At 46.0% G+C, this 22,345-nt stretch overlaps 1 protein-coding gene across 2 annotated transcripts in view; it reads left to right on the top strand.

The window, feature by feature from the left end:
- Window positions 1–21,428: 21,428 nt before the first annotated feature.
- LOC119322798 (rop guanine nucleotide exchange factor 14-like) overlaps window positions 21,429–22,345 on the top strand; it is a 6,446-nt gene continuing 5,529 nt past the window's right edge. The window contains exons 1-2 of one of the 2 annotated variants that reach the window (XM_037596316.1): window positions 21,429–21,657; window positions 21,740–21,795. The gene's annotated coding sequence lies outside the window, so the exon portion shown is untranslated. Of the gene's footprint in view, window positions 21,658–21,736; window positions 21,796–22,345 lie in introns of both variants that reach the window. The other variant, XM_037596317.1, reaches the window with a different exon arrangement.

The raw sequence follows: 22,345 nt of genomic DNA, 5'->3' as shown, positions 1-22,345 counted from the left end.
CATTCCTACGGTATCCGGGAGTTGCACAATCTCATGGTCTAAGGAAATGATACTTGACATTAGAAAAGCTTTAGCATACGAACTACACGATCTTTGTGCTAGGCTTAGGATTGGGTCTTGTCCATCACATCATTCTACTAATGATGTGATCCCGTTATCAACGACATCCAATGTCCATGGTCAGGAAACCGTAACCATCTATTGATCAACGAGCTAGTCAACTAGAGGCTTACTAGGGACATTGTGTTGTCTATGTACCCACACATGTATCTGAGTTTCCTATCAATACAATTGTAGCATGGATAATAAACAATTATCATGAACAAGGAAATATAATAATAACTAATTTATTATTGCCTCTAGGGCATATTTCCAACAGTCTCCCACTTGCACTAGAGTCAATAATCTAGTTCACGTCGTCATGTGATTAACACTCACACGTCACATCGCCATGTGACCAACATCCAAAGAGTTTACTAGTGTCATTAAACTAGTTCACATCATTATGTGATTAAGACTCAATGAGTTCTGGGGTTTGATCATGTTTTGCTTGTGAGAGAGGTTTTAGTCAACGGGTCTGCAACTTTCAGATCCGTATGTACTTCGCAAATCTCTAGGTCATTCTGTAAATGCTGCTTCCACGCTCCACTTGGAGCTATTCCAAATGGTTGCTCCACTATACGTATCCGGTTTGCTACTCAGAGTCACTCGGATAGGTGTTAAAGCTTACATCGACGTAACCCTTTACGCCGAACTCTTTATCACCTCCATAATCGAGAAACATGTCCTTATTTACTCCAAGGACAATTTTGACCGTTGTCCAATGATCCATTCCTGGATCATTCTTGTACCCCTTGACTGACTCATGGCAAGGCACACTTCCGGTGCGGTACACAGCATAGCATATTATAGAGTCTACGTCTGAAGCATAGGGGACAACCTTCGTCCTTTCTCTCTATTCTGTCGTGGTCGAGCTTTAAGTCTTAACTTCGTACCTTACATCTCAGGCAAGAACTCCTTCTTTGACTGATCCATCTTGAGCACCTTCAAGATCATGTCAAGGTATATGCTCATTTGAAAGTACCATTAAGCGGTTTTGATCTATCCTCATAGATCTTGATGCTCAATGTTCAAGTAGCTTAATCCAGGTTTTCCCTTGAAAAACACTTTTCAAATAACCCTATATGCTTTTCAGAAATTCTACATCATTTCTGACCAACAATATGTCAGCAACATATACTCATCAGAAATTCTATAGTGCTCCCACTCACTTCTTTGGAAACACAAGTTTCTCATAAACTTTGTATAAACCCAAAATCTTTGATCATCTCATCAAAGCGTACATTCCAACTCCGAGATGCTTACTCCAGTCCTTAGAAGGATCGCTGGAGCCAGCATACCTTTTAGCATCCTTAGGATCGACAAAAACTTTCTGATTGTATCACATACAACCTTTCCTTACGAAAACTGGTAAGGAAACTCATTTTGACATCCATCTGCCAGATTTCATAAATGCAGCTAATGCTAACATGATTCTGACAGACTTAAGCATCACTACGGATGAGAAAATCTCATCGTAGTCAACTCCTTGAACTTGTGAAAAACTCTTCGCCACAAGTCGAGCTTCATAGACAGTGACATTATCGTCCACGTCCGTCTTCTTCTTAAAGATCCATTTATCTCTATGGCTTGCCGATCATCGGGCAAGTCCACCAAAGTCCATGCTTTGTTCTCATACATGGATCCTATCTCGGATTTCATGGCTTCTAACCATTTGTCGGAATTTGGGCCCACCATCGCTTCTCCATAGCTCGTAGGTTCATTGTTGTCTAGCAACATGACCTTCAAGACAGGATCACTGTACCACTCTGAAGTAGTACGCATCCTTGTCACCCTACGAGGTAGGGTAATGACTTGATCCAAAACTTCATGATCACTATCATAAGCTTCTACTTCAATTGGTGTAGGCGCCACAGGAACAACTTCCTGTGCCCTGCTACACACTTGTTGAAGTGACGGTTCAATAACATCATCAAGTCTCCACTATCCTCCCACTCAATTCTCGAGACAAACCTTTCCTCGAGAAAGGATCTGATTCAAGAAACAATCCATATTGCTTTTGGATCTGAAGTAGGAGGTATACCCAACTGTTTTGGGTGTCCTATGAAGATGCATTTTATCCGCTTTGGGTTCGAGCTTATCAACCTGAAACTTTTCACATAAGTGTCGCAGCCCCAAATTTTTTAAGAAACGACAACTTAGGTTTCTCCAAACCAGAGTTCAAACGGTGTCGTCTCAACGGAATTACATGGTGCCCTATAAAGTGAGTGTGGTTGTCTCTAATGCCTAACCCATGCACGATAGTGGTAATTCGATAAGAGACATCATGGTACGCACCATATCCAATAGGGTGTAACTATGATGTTCGGACACACCATCACACTATGGTGTTCCAGGCGGTATTAATTGTGAAACAATTTCCACAATGTTTTAATTGCGTGCCAAAGCTCGTAACTCAGATACTCATCTCTATGATCATATCATAGACATTTTATCCTCTTATCACAATGATCTTCAACTTCACTCTGAAATTACTTGAACCATTCAATAATTCAGACTTGTGTTTCATCAAGTAAATATACTCAACATCTACTCGAATCATCTGTGAAGTAAGAACATAACGATATTCACTGCATGCCTTAGCACTCATTGGACTGCACACATCAAAATGTGTTACTTCCAACAAGTTGCCATCTTGTTCCATCTTACTGAAAAACGAGGCTTTTCAGTCATCTTGCCCGTGTGGTATGATTTGCATATCTCAAGTGATTCAAAATCAAGTGAGTCTAAACGATCCATCTGCATGGAGTTTCTTCATGCGTATACACCAATAGACATGGTTCACATGTCTCAAACTTTTCAAAAACGAGTGAGTCCAAAGATCCATCAACATGGAGCTTCTTCATGCGTTTTATACCAATATGACTTACATGTCAGTGCCACAAGTAAGTGGTACTATCATTACTATCTTATATCTTTTGGCATGAAAATGTGTATCACTACGATCGAGATTCAATAAACCATTCCTTTAGGTGCAAGACCATTGAAGGTATTATTCAAATAAATAGAGTAACCATTATTCTCCTTAAATGAATAACCGTATTGCGATAGACATAATCCAATCATGTCTATGCTCAACGCAAACACCAAATAACAATTATTTTAACACCAATCTCGATGGTAGAGGGAGTGTGCGATGTTTGATCACATCAACCTTGGAAACACTTCCAACACATATCGTCAGCTCACCTTTAGCTAGTCTCCGTTTATTCCGTAGCTTTTATTTCGAGTTACTAACACTTAGCAACAGAACCGGTATCTAATACCCTGGTGCTACTAGGAGTACTAGTAAAGTACACATTAACATAATGTATATCCAATATACTTCTATTGACCTTGCCAGCCTTCTTATCTACCAAGTATCTAGGGTAATCCTGCTCCGGTGGCTATTCCCCTCATTACAGAAGCACTTAGTCTCGGGTTTAGGTTCAACCTTGGGTTTCTTCACTGGAGCAGCAGCTGATTTGCCGTTTCATGAAGTATCCCTTCTTGCCCTTTTCCTTTTTGAAACTAGTGGTTTCACCAACCATCAACAATTGATGCTCCTTCTTGATTTCTACTTTCGCGGTGTCAAACATCGTGAATACCTCAAAGATCATCATATCTATCCCTGATATGTTATAGTTCATCACGAAGCTCTATCAGCTTGGTGGCAATGACTTTGGAGAAACATCACTATCTCATCTGGAAGATCAACTCCCACTCGATTCAAGTGATTGTTGCACTCAGACAATCTGAGCACAAGCTCAATGATTGAGCTTTTCTCCCTTAGTTTGCAGGCTAAGAAAATCGTCGGAGGTCTTATACCTCTTGACGTGGGCACGAGCCTGAAATCCCAATTTCAGCCCTCGAAACATCTCATATGTTCCGCGATGTTTCGAAAATGTCTTTGGTGCCTCAACTCTAAACCGTTTAACTGAACTATCACGTAGTTATCAAAACGTGTATGTGTTGGGGAACGTAGTAATTTCAAAAAAATTCCTACGCACACGCAAGATCATGGTGATGGCATAGCAACGAGAGGGGAGAGTGTTGTCCACGTACCCTCGTAGACCGTAAGCGGAAGCGTTATGACAATGCGGTTGATGTAGTCGTATGTCTTCACGATCCGACCGATCCAAGCACCGAACGTATGGCACCTCCGAGTTCAGCACACGTTCAGCTCGATGACGATCCCCGGGCTCCAATCCAGCAAAGCTTCGGGGATGAGTTCCGTCAGCACGACGGCGTGGTGACGATGATGATGTTCTACCGGCGCAGGGCTTCGCCTAAACTCTGCGACGATATGACCGAGGTGGAATATGGTGGAGGGGGGCACCGCACACGGCTAAGGAACGATCCGTAGATCAACTTGTGTGTCCTGGGGTGCCCCCCTGCCCCCGTATATAAAGGAGGGAGGGGGGAGGCCGGCCGGCCCTTGTGGGCGCGCCAAGGAGGAGGAGTCCTCCTCCTAGTAGGAGTAGGACTCCCCCTTTCCTACTCCTACTAGGAGGGGGAAGGAAGGGGAAGAGGGGGGAAGGAAAGAGGGGGGCGCCACCCCCCCTCCTAGTCCAATTCGGACCAGAAGGAGAGGGGGCGCGCGGCCCACCCTGGCCGCCCCTCTCTCTTTCCACCAAGGCCCATGTGGCCCATTATCTCTCCCCGGGGGGTTCCGGTAACCCTTCGGCACTCCGGTTTTCTCCGACAACGTCCGGAACACTTCCGGTGTCCGAATATAGTCGTCCAATATATCAATCTTTATGTCTCGACCATTTCGAGACTCCTCGTCATGTCCGTGATCACATCCGGGACTCCGAACAAACTTCGGTACATCAAAACTTATAAACTCATAATAAAACTGTCATCGTAACCTTAAGCGGGCGGACCCTACGGGTTCGAGAACTATGTAGACATGACCTAGAACTATTCTTGGTCAATAACCAATAGTGAAACCTGGATGCTCATATTGGCTCCTACATATTCTACGAAGATCTTTATCGGTCAAACCGCATAACAACATACGTTGTTCCCTTTGTCATCAGTATGTTACTTGCCCGAGATTCGATCGTCGGTATCCAATACCTAGTTCAATCTCGTTACCGGCAAGTCTCTTTACTCGTTACATAATGCGTCATCCCGCAACTAACTCATTAGTCACATTGCTGCAAGGCTTATAGTGATGTGCATTACCGAGAGGGCCCAGAGATACCTCTCCGACAATCGGAGTGACAAAACCTAATCTCGAAATACGCCAACCCAACATGTACCTTTGGAGACACCTGTAGTACTCCTTTATAATCACCCAGTTACGTTGTGACGTTTGGTAGCACCCAAAGTGTTCCTCCGGTAAACGGGAGTTGCATAATCTCATAGTTACAGGAACATATATAAGTCATGAAGAAAGCAATAGCAACATACTAAACGATCAAGTGCTAAGCTAACAGAATGGGTCAAGTCAATCACATCATTCTTCTAATGACGTGATCCCATTAATCAAATGACAACACATGTCTATGGTTAGGAAACATAACCATCTTTGATTAATGAGCTAGTCAAGTAGAGGCATACTAGTGACACTATGTTTGTCTATGTATTCACACATGTATTATGTTTCCGGTTAATACAATTCTAGCATGAATAATAAACATTTACCATGAAATAAGGAAATAAATAATAACTTTATTATTGCCTCTAGGGCATATTTCCTTCAGTCTCCCACTTGCACTAGAGTCAATAATCTAGTTCACATCGCCATGTGATTTAACATCAATATTCATATCTATATATGATTAACACCCATAGTTCACATCGTCATGTGACCAACACCCAAAGAGTTACTAGAGTCAATAATCTAGTTCACATCGCTTATGGGATTAACAGCCAAAGAGTACTAAGGTGTGATCATGTTTTGCTCGTGAGAGAAGCTTAGTCAACGGGTCTGTCACATTCAGAGCCGTATGTATTTTGCAAATATTCTATGTCTACAATGCTCTGCACGGAGCTACTCTAGCTAATTGCTCCCACTTTCAATATGTATCCAGATTGAGACTTAGAGTCATCTGGATCGGTGTAAAAGTTTGCATCGATGTAACTCTTTACTACGGGCTCTTTTATCACCTCCATAATCGAGAAATATTTCCTTAGTCCTCACTAAGGATATTCTTGACCAATGTCCAGTGATCTACTCCTAGATCACTATTGTACTCCCTTGCCAAATTCAGAGCAAGGTATACAATAGGTCTGGTACATAGCATAACATACTTTATAGAACCTATGCTGAGGCATAGGGAATGACTTTCATTCTCTTTCTATTTTCTGCTGTGGTCGGGATTTGAGTCTTAGTCAATTTCATACCTTTGCAACACAGGCAAGAACTCTCTCTTTGACTGTTCCATTTTGAACTACTTCAAAATCTTGTCAAGGTATGTACTCATTGAAAATCTTATCAAGCGTCTTGATCTATCTCAATAAACCTTGATGCTCAATATGTAAGTAGCTTTGCCGAGGTCTTTCTTTGAAAAATCTCCTTTCAAACACTCCTTTATGCTTTGCAGAATAATTCTACATTATTTCCGATCAACAATATGTCATTCACATATACTTATCAGAAATGTTGTAGTGCTCCCACTCACTTTCTTGTAAATACAGGCTTCACCGTAAGTCTGTACAAAACTATATGCTTTGATCAACTTATCAAAGCGTATATTCCAACTCTGAGATGCTTGCACCAGTCCATTGATGGATCGCTAGAGCTTGCACATTTTGTTAGCACCTTTCAGATCGACAAAAACTTCTGGTTGTATCATATACAACTCTCGTTTAAGAAAACCATTAAGGAATGCAATTTTGACATCCATTTGCCAGATTTCATAAAATGTGGCAATTGCTAACATGATTCAGACAGACTTAAGCATCGATACGAGTGAAAAAATCTCATCGTATTCAACACCTTGAACTTGTTGAAAACCTTTCGCAACAAGTCGAGCTTAGTAGATAGTAACACTAACACTACTATCAGTGTTCGTCTTCCTCTTGAAGATCCATTTATTTAACATGGCTTGCTGATCATCGAGCAAGTCAATCAAAGTCCATACTTTGTTCTCATACATGGATCGTATCTCAGATTTTATGGCCTCAAGCCATTTCGTGGAATCTGGGCTCATCATCGCTTCCTCATAGTTTGCAGGTTCATCATGGTCTAGTAACATGACTTCCAGAACATGATTACTGCACCACTCTGGTGCGGATCTTACTCTGGAAGACCTACGAGGTTTGGTAGTAACTTGATCTGAAGTTTCATGATCATCATCATTAACTTCCTCACTAATTGGTGTAGGAATCAGTGGAACTGATTTCTGTGATAAACTACTTTCCAACAAGGGAGTAGATATAGTTACCTCATCAAGTTCTACTTTCCTCCCACTCACTTCTTTCGAGAGAAACTCCTTCTCTAGAAAGGATCCATTCTTAGCAACAAATGTTTTGCCTTTGGATCTGTGATAGAAGGAGTACCCAACAGTTTCCTTTGGGTATTCTATGAAGACGCACTTCTCCGATTTGGGTTCGAGCTTATCAGGTTGAAAACCTTTTTCATACAAGCATCGCAACTCCAAACTTTAAGAAACGACAGCTTAGGTTTACTGCTAAACCATAGTTCATACGGTGTTGTCTCAACGGATTTAGATGGTGCCCTTTTAACGTGAATGCAGCTGTCTCTAATGCATAACCCCAAAACAATAGTGGTAAATCAGTAAGAGACATCATAGATCGCACCATATCCAATAAAGTGCGGTTACGACGTTCGGACACACCATAACGTTGTGGTGTTCCAGGTGGCGTGAGCTGTGAAACTATTCCACATTGTTTTAATTGAAGACCAAACTCGTAACCCAAATATTTGTCTCCGCGATCAAATTGCAGAAACTTTATTTTCTTGTTATGATAATTCTCCACTTCACTCTGAAATTATTTGAACCTTTCAAATGTTTCAGACTTGTGCTTCATTAAGTAGATATACTCATATCTGCTCAAATCATCTTGTGAAGGTCAGAAAATAATGATACCCGCCACGAGCATCAACACTCATTGGACCGCATACATCGGTATGTATCATTTCCAATAAGTCAGTAGCTTGTTCCATTGTTCCGGAGAACAGAGTTTTAGTCATCTTGCCCAAAAGGCACGGTTCGCAAGCATCAAATGATTCATAACCAAGTGATTCCTAAAATCCATCTTTATGGAGTTTCTTCATGCGCTTTACACCGATATGACCCAAACGGCAGTGCCACAAATAGGTTGCACTATCATTATTAACTTTGCATCTTTTGGCATCAATATTATGAATATGTGTATCACTACGATCGAGATCCAACAAACTATTTTCATTGGGTGTATAACCATTGAAGGTCTTATTCATGTAAACAGAATAACAATTATTCTTTAACTTCAAATGAATAACTGTATCGCAATAAACATGATCAAATCATATTCATGCTCAACGCAAACGCTAAATAACATTTATTTAGGTTTAACACTAATCCCGAAAGTATAGGGAGTGTGTGATGATGATCATATCAATCTTGGAACTATTTCCAACACTCATCGTCACTTCCCCTCAACTAGTCTCTGTTTATTCTGTAACTCCTGTTTCGAGTTACTAATCTTAGTAACCGAACAAGTATCAAATACTCAGGGGCTACTATAAACACTAGTAAGGCACACATCAATAACCTGTATATCAAATATACTCTTGTTCACTTGAATCGTTTTCGTCATCCCTTGCATTATAGTTCATCACGAAGTTCTACTAACTTGGTGGTGGTGACTAGAGAATTCTGTCAATCACTATCTTATCTGGAAGATTAACTCCCAATTGATTCAAGCGATTGTAGTACCCAGACAATCTGAGCACATGCTCACTAGTTAAGCGATTCTCCTCCATCTTTTAGCAATAGAACTTGTTGGAGACTTCATATCTCTCAACTCGGGTATTTGCTTGAAATATTAACTTCAACTCCTGGAACATCTCATATGGTCCATGACGTTCAAAACGTCTTTGAAGTCCCGATTCTAAGCCGTTAAGCATGGTGCACTAAACTATCAAGCATTCATCATATTGAGCTAGCCAAACGTTCATAACGTCTGCATCTGCTCCTGCAATAGGTCTGTCACCTAGCGGTGCATCAAGGACATAATTCTTCTGTGCAGCAATGAGGATAAACCTCAGATCACGGATCCAATCCGCATCATTGCTACTAACATTTTTCAACACAATTTTCTCTAGGAACACATCAAAATAAACATATGAAAGCAACAACGCAAGCTATTGATCTACAACATAATTTGCAAAATACTACCAGGACTAAGTTCATGATAAATTTAAGTTCAATTAATCATATTACTTAAGAACTCCCACTTAGAAAGACATCCCTCTAATCCTCTAAGTGATCACGTGATCCAAATCAACTAAACCATAACCGATCATCACGTGAAATGGAGTAGCTTTCAATGGTGAACATCATTATGTTGATCATATCTACTATATGATTCACGCTCGACCTTTCGGTCTCCGTGTTCCGAGGCCATATCTGCATATGCTAGGCTCGTCAAGTTAAACTTGAGTATTCCGCGTGTGCAAAACTGGCTTGCACCCGTTGTAGATGGACGTAGAGCTTATCACACCTGATCATCACGTGGTGTCTGGGCACGACGAACTTTGGCAACGGTGCATACTCAGGGAGAACACTTCTTGATAAGTAGTGAGAGATCATCTTATAATGCTACCGTCAAACAAAACAGAATAAGATGTATAACAGATAAACATCATATGCAATCAAAATATGTGACATGATATGGCCATGATCATCTTGCGCCTTTGATCTCCATCTCTAAAGTACTGTCATGATCTCTATCGTCACCGACACGACACCATGATCTTCATCATCTTGATCTATATCAATGTGTCGTCACATGGTCGTCTCGCCAACTATTGCTCTTGCAACTATTGCTATCGCATAGCGATAAAGTAAAGCAATTATTTGACACTTGCATCTTATGCAACAAAGAGACAACCATAGAGCTTCTGCCAGTTGCCGATAACTTCAACAAAACATGATCATCTCATACAACAACTTATATCTCATCACGTCTTGACCATATCACATCACAACATGCCCTGCAAAAACAAGTTAGACGTCCTCTACTTTGTTGTTGCAAGTTTTACGTGGCTGCTACGGGCTGAGCAAGAACCGTTCTTACCTACGCATCAAAACCACAACGATAGTTCGTCAAGTTAGTGCTGTTTTAACCTTCGCAAGGACCGGGCGTAGCCACACTCGATTCAGCTAAAGTGAGAGAGACAGACACCCGCCAGTCACCTTTAAGCACGAGTGCTCGCAACGGTGAAACCAGTCTCGCGTAAGCGTACGCGTAATGTCGGTCCGGGCCGCTTCATCTCACAATACCGCCGAACCAAAGTATGACATGCTGGTAAGCAGTATGACTTGTATCGCCCACAACTCACTTGTGTTCTACTCGTGCATATGACATCTACGCATATAACATGGCTCTGATACCATTGTTGGGGAACGTAGTAATTTCAAAAAAAATCCTACGATCATGGTGATGGCATAGCAACGAGAGAGGAGAGTGTTGTCCACGTACCCTCGTAGACCATAAGCGGAAGCGTTATGACAACGCAGTTGATGTAGTCGTACGTCTTCAGGATCCGGCCGATCCAAGCACCGAACGTACGGCACCTCCGAGTTCAGCACACGTTCAGCTCGATGACGATCCCCGGGCTCCGATCCAGCAAAGCTTCGGGGATGAGTTCCGTCAGCACGACGGCGTGGTGACGATGATGGTGTTCTACCGGCGCAGGGCTTCGCCTAAACTCCGCGACGATATGACCGAGGTGGAATATGGTGGAGGGGTACCGCACACGGCTAAGGAACGATCCGTAGATCAACTTGTGTGTCCTGGGGTGCCCCCCTGCCCCCGTATATAAAGGAGGGAGGGGGGAGGCCGGCCGGCCCTTGTGGGCGCGCCAAGGAGGAGGAGTCCTCCTCCTAGTAGGAGTAGGACTCCCCCTTTCCTACTCCTACTAGGAGGGGGAAGGAAGGGGAAGAGGGGGGAAGGAAAGAGGGGGGCGCCGCCCCCCCCCTCCTAGTCCAATTCGGACCAGAGGGAGAGGGGGCGCGCGGCCCACCCTGGCCGCCCCTCTCTCTTTCCACCAAGGCCCATGTGGCCCATTATCTCTCCCCGGGGGGTTCCGGTAACCCTCCGGCACTCCGGTTTTCTCCCACAACGTCCGGAACACTTCCGGTGTCCGAATATAGTCGTCCAATATATCAATCTTTATGTCTCGACCATTTCGAGACTCCTCGTCATGTCCGTGATCACATCCGGGACTCCGAACAAACTTCGGTACATCAAAACTTATAAACTCATAATAAAACTGTCATCGTAACCTTAAGCATGTGGACCCTACGGGTTCGAGAACTATGTAGACATGACCTAGAACTATTCTTGGTTAATAACCAATAGCGGAACCTGGATGCTCATATTGGCTCCTACATATTCTACGAAGATCTTTATCGGTCAAACCGCATAACAACATACGTTGTTCCCTTTGTCATCGGTATGTTACTTGCCCGAGATTCGATCGTCGGTATCCAATACCTAGTTCAATCTCGTTACCGGCAAGTCTCTTTATTCGTTACATAATGCATCATCCCGCAACTAACTCATTAGTCACATTGCTTGCAAGGCTTATAGTGATGTGCATTACCGAGAGGGCCCAGAGATACCTCTCCGACAATCGGAGTGACGAAACCTAATCTCGAAATACGCCAACCCAACATGTACCTTTGGAGACACCTGTAGTACTCCTTTATAATCACCCAGTTACGTTGTGACGTTTGGTAGCACCCAAAGTGTTCCTTCGGTAAACGGGAGTTGCATAATCTCATAGTTACAGGAACATGTATAAGTCATGAAGAAAGCAATAGCAACATACTAAACGATCAAGTGCTAAGCTAACAGAATGGGTCAAGTCAATCACATCATTCTTCTAATGACGTGATCCCATTAATCAAATGACAACACATGTCTATGGTTAGGAAACATAACCATCTTTGATTAATGAGCTAGTCAAGTAGAGGCATACTAGTGACACTATGTTTGTCTATGTATTCACACATGTATTATGTTTCCGGTTAATACAATTCTAGCATGAATAATAAACATTTATCATGAAATAAGGAAATAAATAATAACTTTATTATTGCCTCTAGGGCATATTTCCTTCAGTATGTCCGATGTTCGCAACATCCACAGACGACGTTTGGGGTTCAGCACACTGAGCGGTGCATTAAGGACATAAGCTTTCTACTGTCCACATAATCGCTACTGTTAACTTTCAACTATATTTTCTCTAGGAACATATCTAAACAGTGGAACTAAAGCACGAGCTTACGACATAATTTGCAAAGATCTTTTGACTATGTTCAGGATAATTAAGTTCATCTCATGAACTCCCACTCAGATAGACATCCCTCTAGTCATCTAAGTGATTACATGATCCGAGTCAACTAGGCCATGTCCGATCATCATGTGAGACGGACTAGTCATCATCGGTGAACATCTTCATGTTGATCGTATCCTCCATACGACTCATGCTCGACCTTTCGGTCTCTTGTGTTTCGAGGCCATGTCTGTACATGCTAGGCTCGTCAAGTTAACCTAAGTGTTTCGCATGTGTAAATCTGGCTTACATCTGTTGTATGTGAACGTAAGAATCTATCACACCCGATCATCACGTGGTGCTTCGAAACGACGAACTTTCGCAACGGTGCACAGTTAGGGGGAACACTTTCTTGAAATTTTAATGAGGGATCATCTTATTTACTACCGTCGTTCTAAGCAAATAAGATGCATAAACATGATAAACATCACGTGCAATAAAAAGTGACATGATATGGCCAATATCATTTTGCTCCTTTTGATCTCCATCTTCGGGGCTCCATGATCATCGTCGTCAGCGGCATGACACCATGATCTCCATCATCATGATCTCCATCATCGTGTCTCCATGAAGTTGTCTCGCCAACTTATTACTTCTACTACTATGGCTACCGGTTAGCAATAAAGTAAAGTAATTACATGGCGTTGTTCAATGACACACATGTCATATAATAAATAAAGACAACTCCTATGGCTCCTGCCGGTTGTCATACTCATCGACATGCAAGTCGTGATTCCTATTACAAGAACATGATCAATCTCATACATCACATATCATTCATCACATTCTTCTTGGCCATATCACATCACATAGCATACCCTGTAAAAACAAGTTAGACGTCCTCTAATTGTTGTTTGCATGTTTTACGTGGTTGATATGGGTTTCTAGCAAGAACGTTTCTTACCTACGCAAAAACCACGACGTGATATGTCAATTGCTATTTACCCTTCATAAGGACCCTTTTCATCGAATCTGATCCGACTAAAGTGGGAAAGACTGGCACCCGCTAGCCACCTTATGCAACAAGTGCATGTCAGTCGGTGGAACCTGTCTCACGTAAGTGTACGTGTAAGGTCGGTCCGGGCCGCTTCATCCCATAATGCCGCCGAATCAAGATTGGACTAGTAACGGTAAGCATATTGAACAAAATCAACGCCCACAACTACTTTGTGTTCTACTCGTGCAAAGAATCTACGCAATAGACCTAGCTCATGATGCCACTGTTGGGGAACGTAGCAGAAATTCAAAATTTTCCTACGTGTCACCAAGATCTATCTATGGAGAAACCAGCAATGAGGGGAAGGAGAGTGCATCTACATACCCTTGTAGATCGCTAAGCGGAAGCGTTCAAGAGAACGGGGTTGAAGGAGTCGTACTCGTCGTGATCCAAATCACCGGAGATCCTAGTGCCGAACGGACGACACCTCCGCGTTCAACACACGTACAACCCGGTGACGCCTCTCATGCCTTGATCCATCAAGGAGAGAGGGAGAGGTTGAGGAAGACTCCGTCCAGTAGCAGCACAATGACGTGGTGGTGATGGAGGAGCGTGGCAATCCTGCAGGGCTTCGCCAAGCACCGCGGGAGAGGAGGAGGAAGAGAGGTAGGGCTGCGCCAGGGAGAGGTCAAACTCATCTGTTGGCAGCCCTCAAGACCTCAACTATATATAGGGGAGAGGGAGGGGGGTGCGCCCCCTCTAGGGTTTCCACCCCAAGGGGTGCGGCAGCCCCAATCCCATCTAGGGTGGCGGCCAAAGGGGGGGAGAGGGGAAACTTGCCCCCCAAGTTAGGTGGGTGCGCCCCCTCCCCCAACCCTAGGCGCCTTGGGCCCTTGTGGGGGGGGGGGGCGCACCAGCCCACCTGGGGCTGGTCCCCTCCCACACTTGGCCCTTGCAGCCCTCCGGGGATGGTTGCCCCACTTGGTGGACCCCCGGGACCCTCCCGGTGGTCCCGGTACGTTACCGATAAAACCCGAAACTTTTCCGGTGACCAAAACAGGACTTTCCATATATAAATCTTTACCTCCTGACCATTCCGGAACTCCTCGTGACGTCTGGGATCTCATCCGGGACTCCGAACAACATTCGGTAACCACATACAAACTTCCTTTATAACCCTAGCGTCATCGAACCTTAAGTGTGTAGACCCTACGGGTTCGGGAACCATGCAGACATGACCGAGACGTTCTCCGGTCAATAACCAACAGCGGGATCTGAATACCCATGTTGGCTCCCACATGTTCAATGATGATCTCATCGGATGAACCACGATGTCAAGGACTCAATCGATCCCGTATACAATTCCCTTTGTCTTGCGGTATTGTACTTGCCCGAGATTCGATCGTCGGTATCCCGATACCTTGTTCAATCTCGTTATCAGCAAGTCTCTTTACTCGTTCCGTAACACATCATCCCGTGATCAACCCCTTGGTCACATTGTGCACATTATGATGATGTCGTACCGAGTGGGCCCAGAGATACCTCTCCGTTTACACGGAGTGACAAATCCCAGTCTCGATTCGTGCCAACCCAACAGACACTTTCGAAGATACCTGTAGTGCACCTTTATAGCCACCCAGTTACGCTGTGATGTTTGGTACACCCAAAGCATTCCTACGGTATCCGGGAGTTGCACAATCTCATGGTCTAAGGAAATGATACTTAACATTAGAAAAGCTTTAGCATACGAACTACACGATCTTTGTGCTAGGCTTAGGATTGGGTCTTGTCCATCACATCATTCTGCTAATGATGTGATCCCGTTATCAACGACATGCAATGTCCATGGTCAGGAAACTGTAACCATCTATTGATCAATGAGCTAGTCAACTAGAGGCTTACTAGGGACCTTGTGTTGTCTATGGACCCACACATGTATCTGAGTTTCCTATCAATACAATTATAGCATGGATAATAAACGATTATCATGAACAAGGAAATATAACAATAACTAATTTATTATTGCCTCTAGGGCATATTTCCAACAGTCTCTCCCTTGCGCCGGCTTTGTCGCAAACCGCTCTGATGTCACGCCCTCCTGGTGTGGCCAATGTTGGCTCCATTGAGAAAGGGGACCAAGAGCTATATGGATGTTTCTCCCCTCGTGTTGGGGACAGGTCATCATCTCTGTCGGCCTCGTCCCCTGTGTTGTCTACCATTGAGGGTGAATCCGTCGTCGTGCTTCAGGCTCCGGTTCTGGAGGCCATGCCCGAGCTGCGGGAGCGATGTCTGAGCCATACTTCGCCATTGTTTGTGGAGCATTTGGAGGTTGACTCATCGATGACCTCGTGTGAGGGACATGTTTCGCCTCTGTCATCTAAGCATCTGAAGGTTCATGAGTCCATCATGTCGGCAGACCATACGGTTGATGATGTCGTGTCGATGGTTCCTCTAGTTGAGGATGTCGATGCAGCTGGTGTGTTGATGTTGGCTCCTCGGAGCCTTCTGGTGGACGACATTGACACCCAGAAATTTGAGGAGTTTTATGATTTTCTTGACAAATGGGTAGCAGATCAGCCTCAATCTAGCAGGACAAGTGGTTGCCCCTCAAAGGAGAAGCCAAGCAGGGAGAAAGCAAAGAGGGACAAAAGTAAGAGGAGTGGCGCCATCCGAAAGGCGTCCATGGTTTCATGATGGAGGGTGCTCAGGTTTTGCCGTTGTCGGTGTGTTTGGCAGGAGTATCATTGTGTTGTGCAAGTGTCGAGGGTTGCGATTGTTGCACCTTTGGAGGGCCTCTTGAGTGGTGTGGGTGTTTTGTACTTCGTGAGTAGTACACGTATGAGTTGTTTGTATCGGTTTTCGCCCGGTTTTCCGTAATTAACCGGGCAACTCTCTTCTTCTTAATTAATCAATGAGGCAAAACTTTTGCCTTTGTTTTGAAAAAAACAAGTTTTGTTTTTTTCGTCATGACCTCCTCAAATGTCGAAACACCACTAACATTTGTACGCGCATTGCACACCCGAATATCTTGGATGTTGAAAATTTTCAGTTTTCCTTTTCTTTTTTGCTACACTTCATGAGCAAGAGCAGCTGAGACTAAATCGCCCTGTCTGTTTTCAAGGAACAGTCCGCTGACCAAATATCAACCCGAAAGCTAATGTTGACACCATTTCCTACTCTCCATCTGTAAAAATTTGTAGAAGCAGTTATGGTGCAAGTCATCCCTTTCCAAAAGGGGGAACCAATGCCAGTTTTAGACAAAATCAAATTAGGTCTAGACGTTACATATTTAAGAATTAGACCTTTTTTGCCAATTGTTATCACCACCACCAGAGAAATACCTCCTACTCCATTTAGTCAACAGAGCCATATTAAAATCCCTAAAAAATGCCAGTTTTAGATGAAAGCAAATTTGGTCTAGAAAATCCATATTTGAAATCAAGAATGTTTTCCCGGTTTTTACCACCACAGAGACATACCTCTTACTCCGTGAAGTCCACCGACCCATATTGAGAGATGCTTGCGCATCCGTGGAGAAATGTTATTAATGATCTTATCAATGATAGGTTGGACACCTTCTCTCCTTAACTTATTATTACAGTGCAGAAGCACTCTTAAGTGTACCAATCTTTCACCAAGACACTTGAGCAAAATAATGGTGCTCTATTTTTGTCATAGTGCTCTGTTGCTCACATATGTTTCAGGGTTTTCCTAAGTCTGTATGTTTTCCATACTTGATTAATAAGGCAGTTTTTTGAGAAAAGGACTACCCGATTACACCAAACTTAAAAAGGACGGAAACACCCAACGTGGCGCCCAGGGAATGATGACCAAACCCGCCGGGAGCTCACCACCGAAGAGCAAAGCAGCTCTTGGGCTCATTTGAACCGTGCCGAGGATTCAAGCAGACCACAGGAGCGGCGTTGCTTCGCCGTCGTCTCATCCCCGTTTGACTTCCCCCGGTCAGTCGTTCCCATCGGCGAAAAACTCGTCCCATTTCTAGATGTCTCGACCAGCATCGGCGTGCTAGAACAAGGTGGTCGGCCGCGAATTCGAGGACCGTACAGTGATCGGCGGGTCGTTGATCTGCTCCTTGTCACAAATCGTAATCGTTCGCTTCTGCCCCCGAAAAATACCACTCGTCAGCCGCGCCCGAAGCCCGAAACCGTCCTTGTGATTGCGAACCTCAACCACGTTCCACGGAGCACGTCTGCCATCCCATCGGCGTTCCAAATCATGTCACAGCCCTCATGAAGTTCGAAAAATCGTGGCATCGTACGCCGCGGTGAAGCTTCGGGGCCGGCACGAAGCCGCCATGCGCTATGCCGATGAACGGTCTTGTATGAGAGCCACTTCCGATCCGTTGCTATGGGCATGTTTGGTTGCCCGCATCGGACCCAATCAGCGAAAAGGCCTGTTTGGTTGTCCGTTTTCATTGTTGAGATCGCATCGCACGCTTTTTAAAAAAGCCTAGAGCCTGACTCGCTGAAAACACTTGAATCGACAGTTTCTCGCGAGCCACGCCGAGGCGAGCACGCTAGCGAGCGGGCCCTTGCACGAATGAAGACGGGAGAGATGCGAGCTGATTACTCTAGGTTTTTCTTCAACCTCGAGTAAGCTTCTATCTAATCTCCTTTCTCTGATCTACACAACGGTGCTTCGTTTCGAGGTAAGCTCTATACGAAAAAGATGCACCTCGATGCTACAGTTCCATTCAAGCGATCGGTTCGTAGTTTCGTCGGCTGTAAGTTCTTAATCTTGTATTTCTGTTTGAAGCTATTCTGGACGAATTTTGTCACATTCGTCGCGCACAACCGATCATTTGAAATTTTCTTTGACCAACAGCCTAATCTCACAGTCCCTCGCAACATTCATGTTGTAAGTTTTTAGTTTCGACGATCGTAGTTGCATCTCTCTTTGAACAACAGTCTACTGCAGCTGCACTGACGCCGCCATGTCGAGCTCCTCTGTCCTCTACTCAGAGCTTTTTTATTCATTCCTCTCGACGCCGAAACTCTTTCCCTTGATCTCTTTGCCCACGTCCTACTGCACTAGAGTCGTTTCCGGTGTCGCTCATCTCGGCCTACTCTCTGTCGTCCTCGTACTGCGCTGACGCTGCAATGGCGCGCACACTGCTTTCTTGTGTCCTCTGCCTTCGTGCACACTGCAGTTCGCCGCGTCGCCGACGGGGTCGATCATTTTGGTCTCCTCTCTCTCGCCCTACTACACTGGAGTCGTTCCCGGCGTCGATCATCTTGGCCTCCTCTCTCGTCCACGGCACTGACGATACCATGGCGCAAGCGCTGCATTCTCCTCCTCTGTCCACTGTCTTTGCGCGAGCACCGCAACTAGTTCGCCGACGGTGTCGCTCGTCCACGACTCCATGCTCGTCATGTCAGACACGACGCCATGACCACTATCCACCGCAGTCGCCATGGTCCGACGCACACTGCATTTCTTCTCCCCTTCCTCTGCTAGCTCTTAACCCTGTGTGCTAGGTGCAAGTGCTAGCTCTTAATCATACCTCATGCGGGCAACCAAACAACGTTAGTTGCATGCACGAGACAATGCAGGTAACCAAACAAGATGCCAAAGTTGATCCTCTAATGCAGAAAGTCCATATGCAGGCAACCAAACAACTCGCAGATGTCACATATGAGGCTATTTTTTCAAAGTCAGGCTGGGTTAAAATGTATATGCAATGCGGGTACTGTTCAAGACTGCAACCAAACACGCCCTACATATGCTTGGCCTTGATGCAACCTAGGGCGTAGTACGTGCGTGAGAGTCGGCGCCTGCCCGTGCCAGAAAAGGAGAGGCAAAAACCTTCGGAACGCCCGACCCGAGGCCTACCCGCACCGGCGCACCCGAAGATCGACGTGCCGAACGGAGGTGACGCGTGTGTGATGTGTGCGCTGATGCGTCGCTCTCCATTCTGCTGGACAGCAGCAGCTTGGACCGCACAGGGGAGGGGCTCGAGCGTGCGTGCTGCACCTGCACGGCCTACTACAGTACACTCATGAGGCGTTGCTTGCCTTGCCCTCTCGTCTAAGGCAGTTGGCACGTGACCGACCGACCGTGCGTCGATCGATGATAGTGAGCATTGCGCGCTAGCTGGTCATCGTCATTCGCTTGTTATCGCTCGTGTCCTTCCCCTCTTTCGGTGGCCCGGACGGGGTCGTATATATGTGAAGTGAACATACTTTTTTTTTGCGAAGAGTGAAGTGAACATACTGGACGAATCACTAATTCACCATGGTATGCATAGCTTGCGTGCAACGGGAAATGGGGCCGCATTTGAGCCGTGTGTCCGCTTGAGCAGAATCACTCATGCGCCCTGTCCTATCGAGTCCTGTATGGTGTGCTGGCCTTTGGTTGATTTGAAGCGTACGTTTTGGACGGGTTCAAATGCATGATGCTCGGGTTGACATTCTACTCGTACAAGCAATCTACAACCTTTTAGAGACAATGATTTTTGAGACATGTGATTCTTGTTGGAAAGGAACAAGTAGCAACTGATTGCCTATCATTTCGGTTCACCCGGACGTGGTGGGGATCCCAGTCCCAGGGCTTTCGATCGAGCTCTAAACTTGTGGTTGGGTATTTGACAACCGCGGCCGGTGCGCACATATTACTGCTCTCGAGTTTCGATGGATGCACCGTACACACGCCACACGCCACACGCTTTGTATCCATCCATGGTTGATGCCGGCGGGAGGGACCGGCACTCCGGTCCGATAGTAGTTCGCGTGCGCACACTGAGACGAACTTTCCAACGACCCACCACTAGCAGCACGTACAATACACACGGTACCGTATTATACTGTCACTGTGCGTGTGTGTTCGTGTCCGTAACCCTGGGCCCGAGAAGCAACATGCGCCCGTTGTCGCGTCGCGCGCCTGGGAAAGAAAACCGAAAGAGTGCGAGTGGGCTGGGGACCAAAAACTTTGCACGCATTCTTGCCTATTCTACCCGCCTGGTGATTTGTCCCTATCCCCCTTCCATTCTTCCGGCCGGCTTCACGTACATCAATGGCGTCTGTTTTCATTCCACTACGTGTACGTCCAGGACCCGGTATACCTATCGAGCCAGCCAGGATGACAAGTAGTACGTGCGGGAACGTGTGTAGTGGCATGGCTGGCCAGTGGCCACACGTGACACAAGAGAACAAAGCGGTACGTGTAGGAACGTCAAACGTATCCATCAGACCTCGGATACCCCTGGTCTACAGACCACGGTCACGAATCTCAACCGTCCATCCGGCATCCGACGGCTCCGACCGACCGCCTGCGCGCGCGTCGTAAAAGTAAAGTTGACCGGGAAATGTGAAAGTGTAGAAGCGTGCCTGGGCTGAAGTGATCGGTCACTCAGGGGGAGGGGAGGAGGAAACGAAAAGGGCAAGCGATTCCGCGGGTAAATGAAGGCCGAGACAGGTGACAAATGAGGTGTCAGGGATCGGGTAGGGAGGAGAAGGGAGGAAGCAAACGATTCCGCCCGCTGCCGCTGCAGCAGCATTGGATCCCGCCCGCGTGCTGCCGTCGTCATGGGTAGGTAGGCGGCGTCGCTGCCACACCACACTGACGAGAAAAGGTTTTTTTTTCCTTCGTGATTACCAGAAAGAAAGAAAACAAAGCCATTCTTTTGGGTTCAGGATCTCAACTCATCGAGCCCGTGGTGGAGCGGGGCTGCCGGCTGCGAGAGGTTAACGAGCGAACGAGCGAGCCAGACGAGCAGGATGAGATGCTGATTAGCGCGGGTGGGCTCCGTTGGTTGGAGGTACGGAGCAAATCCCAGGGGCAAGCCGTTGATGGTGCGGTTGCGGGGTAGTATATTTGATCCGGCGGCACCTGCACGCTCACATGCTTGGCTTCCTGGTTTCGCTCCGCTTTCTGTTCTTTTCTCCCTTCCTGCCGCATTTATTATCTATCGCAACATAGTCAGACAGACCAGAGTACCACCACCACCACTACCACTACCAGCAGCCCCCCTTCACACAGGGACACACACGCTTCCTCCCCCTCTTCTTCTTCTTCGCTGCCCTGCCTCCTCCGTCTCCTCACGCTCGAGGCCTGCCTCTGCCTCCCTCCATCTACACTGGTAAGCCAGTCTTATTTCCATCTGTTCATGGTTTCCTTCTTGATTGAGGTTCTCTCATCACCTCTTGTTTCCTTGGCAGCAGATCCATGCCGGAGCGCTCCGGCCGCTGACACCTTGCCTCCGAACGACGCCGCAAAGGTACCACCACTCCCCTCGCCTCTACATTTCGCAAGAACCTCGCCCACTAGAAATGCCGGCGCGATTCGAGCTCGAACGCTCCCGGTATTTCCCCCTCGAACCGACCCCTTTTAACCCCATTCCTGCTCGTTCCATCCCCATCGCCATGAAAAAAGCTGTCGCAGGGCAGTAGTGAGGCGAGCTGCCTTTCCACAGCCCCATCTCAACTTCTTGCGAGAGGTCGTCGTCAGGCCGTCATCGCCTCGCCGCGGCACCAACGCCGGGGAGGAGGAAAAGCGCGAGCCAACAAACCTCGGGGCCTTTTCAGTTTTCACCTCATCTCTTTTCACCCTGCCCCCACATCTTTTTCTCAGGTCATCGCTTTCCGTCTCACAGTCGTCGTCCCGCACTAAAAAGCTAGCATAGCATAGCGAAGCTCACAACAGAAAGCCTACTGCCCATGTCCTCGTGAACCCTGTTTCTTTCCCTAGTCCTTCCCACCCACCGGCCCAGTTCAAAATTCAAAGTTCAAAGTCCCAACGCCTCCGCACCGCCTGCACGGCCGCCAGTG

This window comes from Triticum dicoccoides, chromosome 6B (assembly GCF_002162155.2).
Source record: "Triticum dicoccoides isolate Atlit2015 ecotype Zavitan chromosome 6B, WEW_v2.0, whole genome shotgun sequence".
In the NCBI taxonomy this organism is placed as follows: domain Eukaryota; kingdom Viridiplantae; phylum Streptophyta; class Magnoliopsida; order Poales; family Poaceae; genus Triticum; species Triticum dicoccoides.
Note: the sequence above shows the minus strand (reverse complement) of the source record. Positions and strands in the feature narration are given on the sequence as shown.